This window comes from Coturnix japonica, chromosome 4 (genome assembly GCF_054131305.1).
Source record: "Coturnix japonica strain WE chromosome 4, WE-NBRP24, whole genome shotgun sequence".
Taxonomy (NCBI): domain Eukaryota; kingdom Metazoa; phylum Chordata; class Aves; order Galliformes; family Phasianidae; genus Coturnix; species Coturnix japonica.
In genome coordinates this window covers 64,529,231-64,539,093 of record NC_140666.1, presented here as the reverse complement: position 1 = coordinate 64,539,093, position 9,863 = coordinate 64,529,231, and the positions used below count along the sequence as shown (strand labels likewise).

The window sequence follows — 9,863 nt, the reverse complement described above, 5'->3', positions numbered from 1 at the left end:
ACTAAGGCAGCATCTTTTGGAGATTGCTCCTTGGTGGAGATTGCCTCAGTGGTTCCCAGCAGACTGAAGACTTCTGTACTGGTGAATTTTTCCTGTAAATAACCTTTTGGGTATTTACTACCATCTTTTCGTTATTGTCACTGTACAGAAGTGTGATGTGGATAAGAAACTGACTTTAAAAAAATGTGACTTTAATACCCTGAATTATATTATTTTACTTGCATATGTTCTCTTTGATTGCATTTTTGCTCTAGACAGCAGATGAAAAACAATGCAAAGGAAAAGAACAGAATGCTGTGTTTGGAAGCATGGTGCAAAAAAATCAATGTGTGTACTTCTTCAGCACATAGCATGTACATAAAAAATATTTCACCGAGCTATCATAGCTTAACTTCAGTCAGAGTGGTACCATTTGATGCTATGAAAATATAAAAAATCATAGTGACAAAGAACTTAAGAAAAAGCTGAGAAATGAGTGAACACATCAAACTTGCTTCGAATATTAAAAGCAGTCCTGTTGGGGTTTTGTGGAGAAGTGATAAGTGATGTTTGTTTGTTTTTTTCCTGGTTTGCTGTGGCCACTGCTAAAAGGTTTTCCAGTCAATGAACTCTCTCAAGTATTTTCGTGTGGGGCATTGTGAGGAAGCACGCTTCAAGCAGTTTCAAGTTAAGTTTTTTCACTGGTGACACTGATTTGAAGCAACTCATCTTGTAACTTTAACAAATTATTTCTAAAATTGACTTTGATATAATAGTTTTGTCATATGGAGTTGGAAAACAGATGAAAATAGAAGAGAAAGCATACACTGATGGCTGAAATATCAGTTCTTACACTGATTTGCACAGTAAGTATGATTATCCATTGTTTTGTATACTCTGTATTCCCTTGTGTCTGTTATCTGTCAAGGCCTTAAGAATATTCGTAACTCTTTCATAAGATAACATTAAGTATAAAAATATTTAATTACTTTTAGCAAATTTCTGAGTAACACCTAGTTCCTGTTAGTTCTCAAGCATTACTAAGATAAAAGTGCTCTTTCATGAATTACAACTGAAGGTATTTAATAAAATTTTCATTAAAAAAGTATGTGGGGATTAAAATTGGAGATTTAGTGGCTGGTTATATAATTCAAAAGATTCAGCAATTTTAACATCATTAACAACTCCAGGATGTTCACACCATCTCATCACTACCACATTTGAATGGTATCTGGAGATTAATGGGGAAGAAAATATAGCAATTAATTTTTTGGTGCCGAGAAACACACATGTAAATGTCACACTTGTTCACTCATGCAGATACATTTTCAAATGGTCCTTTAAACTGTTTGTTTCCTAAATTACTTTAATTCATAGCTACTTTTTATTTGTTACAATTGGAGAAAATGTTTTAAATTACATCAGGTGCAAATGTAGCAGCGGTATAGTACTTAGAGTATTACCAGAGCCTGTCTTTTTCTGGCTTAAGAAAGGACCTGTTCTAAATAAACTTCTGGAGCCCCATTCTGGTTTTAGTTTTAGTCCTTTTGGAAATATTGTTAGTCCAGTCTCAAAACAAGAATCAATCTCAATTGTCTGTAGAGCTGTATCTACATTTTAACAGGAATTCTGCAATAGAAACATTTGATTCAACATAATCAAAAAACATTTTATAATCTGTTGTGACTTGTTTTTCTATGGGGCAATTTACACAGATAAACAAAATAAATAGATGTATATTTGTAAAAGTTTGAAGAAAAGTTTCCTTTCTTCCCTTTCCATGAAAGTCCTTTTATGAAACTAAACTATAAATTGTGTTAAAAAAAAAAAAAAAAAAAATTATATGTATATATACTTATATTGCTGCATTTTATTTCATCAAAGAAAATCTTATTTTATACTTCTTATAGTATCTATTGATTTAGGTAACTTTGATCAGGTAAAGCTGCCTGTTTTTCAAGATTAAAAGGGAGAAATTAACTGAAATATTTCTATCTTGTTATTCAGGACAGTCTTCTGTTACTCATTCATGCTAAGAAACAGAATTTGGATTTCTTGCTGCCTGGGAAACAAAAAACATTCACTACTAATCAGAAGGTACATAAAATCTTTGTTTCTTAAGTTCAGTCAGGATCCAGTTGGGGTTTTCATATGATAAACATGTTGACTTGCTTAGGTGGACTTCCAAACTCTTGAAACACTTTATAGAAAAAGAGGGAGACGTAGCATAACAGTAGTATGAAAAAGGGGGGAAGAGATCTGTATTTGAGAAAGGTATCTTTAGTTAAGGTCATTTTGGGGCGGTTGTACTCTTTTCATTAAGTTTTGTTGGATGCCTCAGTACACTACTTATATAAACTATAACTGTTCTACTTAGGATAATTTCCACATACAAACAGCGCTTTGAAGATGTGGTGGCTTACGACAAACAAGAACAAGATGCTTACTTGGTATAAATAACACAACAACAACATGGCTCAGAGCATAAAAGAGAATGACAGCTGTGTGATTAGTAGCCATATAACAAGAAATGTCTATGAGTAGCTGGGGAATAGCCTTATGTGGCTGGTGCCAACCTCATATATGTAAGTAATTAACAAGAATCTCTTGTTTGACACAAATTCAAATGACGAAAGTTAAAATTTAAAAATTCTTATGTGACATTTGTTTTGATAAATGATGACTTCCAACCCATCAGTTGGGTATGTTCAGATTTATAGGGTATATGTAAGAACTGTGGTATTTAATTTCATAATACTTATGTTAAAGATCTGAAGGTTGTTTTTTCTAGTGGTCTGTATTGACATAAAACTGTCCAACAAAAATACATGTTTTTTACCTTCGTAAACATCAAATCTTGAATACCACATGATCGTGACAGGTATCAGATTGCCAAAGACACATCAAATGTAGGAAATAAAAAATGCATTAGATATGTTCATATACATAAGAGATAATTTATTAGTCTTTATTTGTTGTTGGTATATGAATATAATAAATATTCACAATTGAATCTGCATTCTCAGAATATAATTTTTGTGAAATTTTGTTGTTCCATATTTGATACATAAAACAAGAAATCAAAGCATTCATTGGACAAGTATGCACTTGTTGAACTGAAGGCTTCAGGTAAAGCATAGGAACTCATTTTTAAGTTTTGCTTTAGTAGTATAGTCCTTGACACAGATGATTTAATTAAGGTAGTTTCTAGGACATTTGGAGTTCATTGTGCCTTTTTTTAAGTATCACTGCTACTAACAGTAAGGAAATACAGTCTACGCTAGACAGTATTTTCAGAATACATAATGTATAAATAGACAGAAATATGTAGATTAACAGTGTTTTCTATAAATGTTATTAGCTGATGAGAAACTGAGGTTATTTGTGAGTTACTAACATTTTGAGCACAAATGGTATGCTTCTAAGGAAGTTCCAGTTCTCAGGTAGACTTCTTAAGTGGCACTTTGGAAAAAACTTCTATCAGAGATTGGGTTCATTAACTACCATCTGTCTGAAGGCATGGCTGTCAGTAGATGAGTACATCTTTTCCATCTGACCACACATGGTTGTACTTTTAGGGAAATGCTTTCAAGACAAAGCATTTGTAAGGAATATTTGTTTTTCTTCTTCCTGCCCCTGAGCTAAACACTCTCAGAAGCTGCTAAAAAAAAAAAAAAAAAAAAAAAAAAAAAGTGAGCTCTCAGACTTCATTCTAATCAAAATCAGATACAAATGACTGAGGCTGCAGACTTTCTCAAGCAGAAAGCTCTGAAAATTGCTACAAAAATCCCCACTGCTCATTCAGCAATAAATGAGAAAGAATAAATTGCATGGATGTTAAATAAACACTGTATTCTGCAAAGGATATGTATACAGTTCAGTAGTCACTGGACAATTTATAGTTTTTATTTGTGTAATTAACCTAGTGACCTCATCCAATAAATAAATAAATAAATAGATCACAAACCAAAACAACAACAAATAAACAAACAAGACATACATCTTGCCAGTAAGCTATTTCAAAGAATGTGAATATTGATTTATTGTTTGAAGTTCTGCAGAAAAATATTTCTCAAACTAAAGAGAAAAATAAGGATATCTGACAAGCAACTGGGAAATCGCTTCTTTACTGCCTAGTGCAGTTGCTAGCTAAAGTATTGTCTCCTAGCTGTGGGTTAATTCCTTGTTAGTATGGACATCTGCTTTTCAGAACTTGCACAATTGTCTAGGTATTTCTTCTGAATGACAGTTGGGTTTATAATTCCAGACGTGGTAAAATCGATATTTCTATTTGTGTAACATCAGAAATCAACAAACTAAAATAGAAATGACATGCAAAGGTAAGAAAAGAAAGTTCATGCTTTTGTTGGCCCTGCTGCCTTACGAAGCATATGTGTCCTCTCTGAAATGGCTATTTGTTGTGGTTTGAGATTAAATGCAGCATTTATTGTATGCATGTATTCTTTGAAAGCCCTAATGGAAAAAAAGGAGTTATGTAAATGAACTTAATTTATGATAGATGGACCCTTTTTGTCAATTAATTAACTACTTCACAGGAATTTGCAGCACTAAGTCACCAGAATTACTCAGTATGTTGCTATAAGAACTACTAGCCCTTAACTAATAAGAGCTTAACACAATGGTTCTCAATGATTTGTTTTTCCATGTGGACTGCAATTTACTAAAAAATGCTCTCACATGTTTTCCTGTTAATAACATTTCTCTAAGTGGTTTCCAAAGCTTGCTTACATAAGAGGAGAAAAGCCCGGAAAGCTGTTATGTGGTTAAAAAACAAACAAACAAAAAAAAACCCTAAACCCTATGAGATGGAAGTACCTTTTTAGTTCAGCTTTGCAACAAAATTTTGCATCTAAAGAGATAAAAACATGTTTATCTCTATGGTTTGGTAGTCTGAGGAGGGCAGTGAAAGTGATATTCCTTCACAAGCCTTTGATATTAAAATAACATTTGGACAGTGTTGAGAAATAATCGCTAGTAATAGTTTTGTGCCATAAAACGTTCGTGTTTGTTCCCCCCCCCCCCCTATTGTTATTAATTCTTTCATAAATCTGACAACCCTCATTCTTGTATTTCAACTGTGAGGCTATGGTCAGACCACTGTTCATCCAGAATGGACTAAGAGCTGCTTTGTGCTTCCCAGTCAACCACAAGAGAAATGCTGCAGAGCAGGGATGTTTGTGGGATCTGTGAAGTCATAGATTCCTTCACTGATATTCTCCTAGGAAGAATGGCAAGTACTATAAATAGAAGAGTAGAAGGAAACAGATTTGTTCTTAGACTTTGGTAATCTGTGCCTGTGGTAATTTGGTGCCCAGTCAAAGCATAAATATAAAGCTGAAGCCATCTCTAAAGGAAGCTGACTGTGGTGAGGAAGGAATGACTAGAATGTAAGAGGGAAGATTCATGCTTGAAAAGGCCACATCAGTTTAAATAGTGAAAGCAAACAACAAAATCAGAAGGGAAAACTGTATGATACAAACCAATCTGCATAAAATGATAGGCCCCAAATCCACAATAATCTGCTACTACTGAGTAATTAAACATAATATATATATTATGTCTTGTATATATATATATATATATATATAATATACAAGAAAAATAAATTGCTATTTTATATATACATATACATATATATATATTGTGTGTGTATATACATACACACATATATATATGTATACACACAAATCTATATGTCCTAAAGTGTTCACAGATATAAAGCAGAGAGACCAAAGCCTCAGAAAAGCTGATACACTCAAAAGTTCATAGGACTGATTTGTAATGTTAGCAAATTCACTGTAGGCTTTGCTCTTCAGAATTCGAACTACTAGTTAGGGTACTATGGTTAGGCTGCAGCTGGACATGATGATCTTTGAGGTCTTTTCCAACCTGGGTAATTCTATGATTCTAAATAGTTATATTATCTTGTTATGTACATGTTAGATGAGATTTTATATAGAATTGTGTTTATATTTAAACAATCTGTTTTAATAGCCTTTATTTTTCTTTTCAAACCTAATTTGCAAACAGAATTTCTTCTGAAAGTCTAATTTCTTGAAGGTTTCATATTCCATAACTTACACATTCCTTAAGAAAAAACAGCTCAAATAAACTACATTTCAAAAACTATAGCACTTGTTTTTAAGCCATAAAATGCTTCTAAAACCTCTATTTCTCTGTTTTCCTTTAACAAAAGAGAGAAGGAAAAACAATGCAATATTTTATTCATTTGGAAATTGATAATAGAGTTATATAAAGGTAGCTTAATAAGGGTGGCTGTGATTCTTTGTGAGTAATCACTGAATCATAGAAACACAGAATGGATTTGCACATAAGGAACCTTTAAGATCATGTAGTTCCAACCTCCTGCTATAAGCACAGAAACCTCCCTCTAGTCCTGGCTGTTCAAAGCCCCATCCAGCCTGGCCTTGAATTTTTCCAGGGAGGGGGCATCCACAGCTTCTCTGTGCAGTCTGTTCCAGTGCCTCACCAAAGCCATAGTGAATAATTAATTTCTTCCTAACTTGTAGTCTAAATCTACTCACCTCTAGCTTAAAGCCATTTCCCCTTTTCCTTTCACTACATGCCCTTCTAAAAAGTCTCTTTCCAGCTTTCCTGTAGGCCCCCTTCTGCTGCTATCCTGGCTGCTACCAGGTCCCCCTGGAGCCTTCTCTTCTCCAGGCTCAAGAGTCCCAATTCTCCCAGGCTGCTCCAGCCCTCTGATCGTCTTTATATGATTGTATGATAATGCTGTGATGTGCTGGTACATTTTGGTGCAACTCTTTGTCAACTCAACTAGTTTTTTATGTGGTAGAGATATAGGCCTTATGCTAAAAGTGGAATCATTGGCTGTCTTAGATACTCACAGTTAAATTGATGCGTATAGATTACAGTTTTCAGTGTTTTTAAATGTGTAGTACAAACTCTTCACCCTCTGTGAAATTGAGTCCCATTTTCAATAAACAAGTACGATTATGTTTAATTTTCCTAGTATGATAAAGCAGGTTTAAAGCAAAAACAATGAAATGCAATGCAGCTTAAAACAGAAATAATAGCATTCATTGAGTCTGAAATTAAAGTCAGGATATTAGAAATAGTTAATAATTCTTCTATAATGTCATAAAACTAAAATAATATGTCACTGAAAAATTAAATTACCTAATATATGAACTCATGCAATTGTTAAAAATAGAGATGTATTTGTTGTATGAATATCATGCAGTTGCTTTGAGTTAAATTTGTATATTAAGCTTCAGTAAAGCTATGCTTTTCTGAAACTGAAACCAGGATTACATATAGACATGAACATAGAATATAAATTAGATGGATAAGTTGTCTCAGACTTTTGGCTGACTGTAGTATTGTAAAGTTTTTTGTTTTTAGCAACACATAGTCTTTACCTAAAATACATGCTATTTTATGACTCTGGCAATTAGTACTTGGTTTTGGCTTTAATCTTTTATAATGTCATACACTTTTTTTTTTCCTTTTTTTTTTTTTTTTATTCCCAGAGAGAAGCGAGAAAACATTTTCACTACGGTACAAAATATAAAAAGGAACAAGATGAGGAAGAAGAAATCTCTCCAAGACATTATTTCCAGACAATTATTATAGCTCATATTTAAAGAAAACATATGGAAAAGTCTAATTCAGGGGAGTGAAAGATCATTTTGAAAGTTAACAACACATTAGATACAAGGAGGAATCAAAAAGGATGACAGATTCAAAAGGAATATCTTCATTGCCTTCTCTGATGATGCAGAGCAACACTGGTTGTCATTTACTGACTGTCACAGTGACAGAATATAGTATCTTTGAAAGGTAAAAGAAAGCTTAACAAGAAAGGAATAAGACAGAGCTATAATTTAACAGTATCTTTCTTTCTCACATATGTGATTCATGTTCCTAATTAATACCAATTAAAGTTGAGCTCAGTACTATGCAGTGTTTTCTTTTTTTTCCTTCTTTTTTTGGCACTGCAGAAAGTGTTATATCTAAGTACACAGAAGGATATATCTACAGTTTATGAATACTACTATTCTGAAACTTTCTAATGTCAGTGTAATCATTTGCTACCTTAAAATTATTTTCAGAAAATACATATCATATTTCTTCAACAACAAAACTAGTCTAGATCTTATTCAGATGTACTAACATTTTTAGAAGACTTTCAGTTCCTTATTTCCTAGCATGACATGCTTCATCATATGAAGAATTTAAGTTTTTTAATTCTAAAACTGCCTGTCTCCCAGTAAAGACTCATCAAAAGTCTCATCTACAGCCAAACGTTGATGGTTACATCTTGTAACTTTTGTATGGATCCAGAACAAGGACACAAAACGTAAATTCAACTGGATTTTCATGCTGAAGGAAGTATTTTAGTACATACAGAGCACACTGTTTTCTGTCTTGTGCTGTTAATGTTGAAAGTTTTCCCAGTTCTTTTATCTCTGGAAGCTGTGTCCACATTCATGTCACTCTAGTTGTAGAGCTGAGGAATTTGGTAGAGATGAAGATTCCTGGAATGAGCCACAAGTCATTAGGCTGAAACTGGTAAGTCATTTTGAGCTACTCTTACACATTTATTTTTATCAACTTTTACTGGAAAAAGCTCAGATCTGTCAATCTACATAAGCCCATACGAGTTACCTGACTTTACAACGTTTGTATGTGGAAGAACACTGTTTTTCAAGATAATTGAAAACACTGCACAAATTGAGATGTTAAATAATAAGTGCCTAGTTGACTTTTTGCCTGCAAGACAGAAGAAGGCAAATACTGTAGATATCTAAAATACTTGTATGTATTGACTTCTATAATTTGGGTTTTGAGCTTATGGAAAAAACATTGGTCTTGATGGAAGACATTACCTGTGGAAAAGAAAACTGGGAAAATACGTATAAATTAGGTGAATGTCTGTTTTACCATCTGCAGAAAAGTGGCAAGAGATTGATATTTCTGGCAGATGAACACAACCAGTAAGATATGTAGGTAACTGCTGCTGTGTTTTGAATGATGGATAAAAATATAATTCAGAAGACATCCCAAGAGAATAAGCAAAGAGTACTCCAAAGCAATTAAGTAAAGACAAAATCAGAGAATAAGATTTTGGAAAAATGTCCTTTGCCAAAGGCAGCTTATTACTGAGAAGTATGGTTCTGAGTTTTAAGTTACCAGAGGTTAGTATACACTTGATCAAGAACAATCTGGAAGAATAAAATGTGTAAAAGCTGTCTGGGAAAGAGTCCAGAGGAATCTGGAAGACAGAAAAGCTATTCAGAGCAGCAACACATTCACTGAAATTAGAGCTGAAAGTGGGACAAAGGAGGGGGAAAATAAGGCAGTGAAGCATGTTCCTGTTCTCTTTAAGATAAGACAGACTACATTTTATTTATGTCTAGGTAAGAGAAGGAGGTGGAGAATAGAGGTGAAAGAGAAAAGAAAAGAAAAAAAAGAGTAGCCAGTGGAATTCTTATGTGTACCTCTTGGAAAAATTCCCAGAAGTCTAAATTACTATATTGCTACAAGCTTCAACATTGTCTTCTTATTTAAAATCTCCTGAGGTTCTAACCCAGGAAAACTTATGACTGCATAGGAAGCTAGGTTTATTTGTTGTTTCTACTTTCATCACAGTTGAATACTGGAAATCTGACCAAGGATTTAGAAAAGTATGTTTGAAAGCACCAAGACATATGTTGTACAAAATCTTATTACAATCTGTGTCTTTTCAGTACCCTATAGGTACTGAACAGCTGCTGTTAGGTTCCTCCACAAAGCCATCCCCACTCCACTTCAAACAAGCACCAGACCTGCAGACTCTGCTCTCAGAGTGACTGCTCAAGATTCTAATTGGCTTCATGGCC

At 33.7% G+C, this 9,863-nt stretch overlaps 1 long non-coding RNA gene across 1 annotated transcript; it reads left to right on the top strand.

Moving 5' to 3' along the window:
* The first annotated feature begins 490 nt into the window (after window positions 1–490).
* Window positions 491–9,427, top strand: LOC146761109 (uncharacterized). Its single transcript, XR_014946133.1, has 4 exons — window positions 491–845; window positions 1,987–2,076; window positions 2,357–2,564; window positions 7,512–9,427. It is a non-coding gene; the product is annotated as an uncharacterized LOC146761109 (long non-coding RNA).
* The last annotated feature ends 436 nt before the right edge of the window (window positions 9,428–9,863 follow it).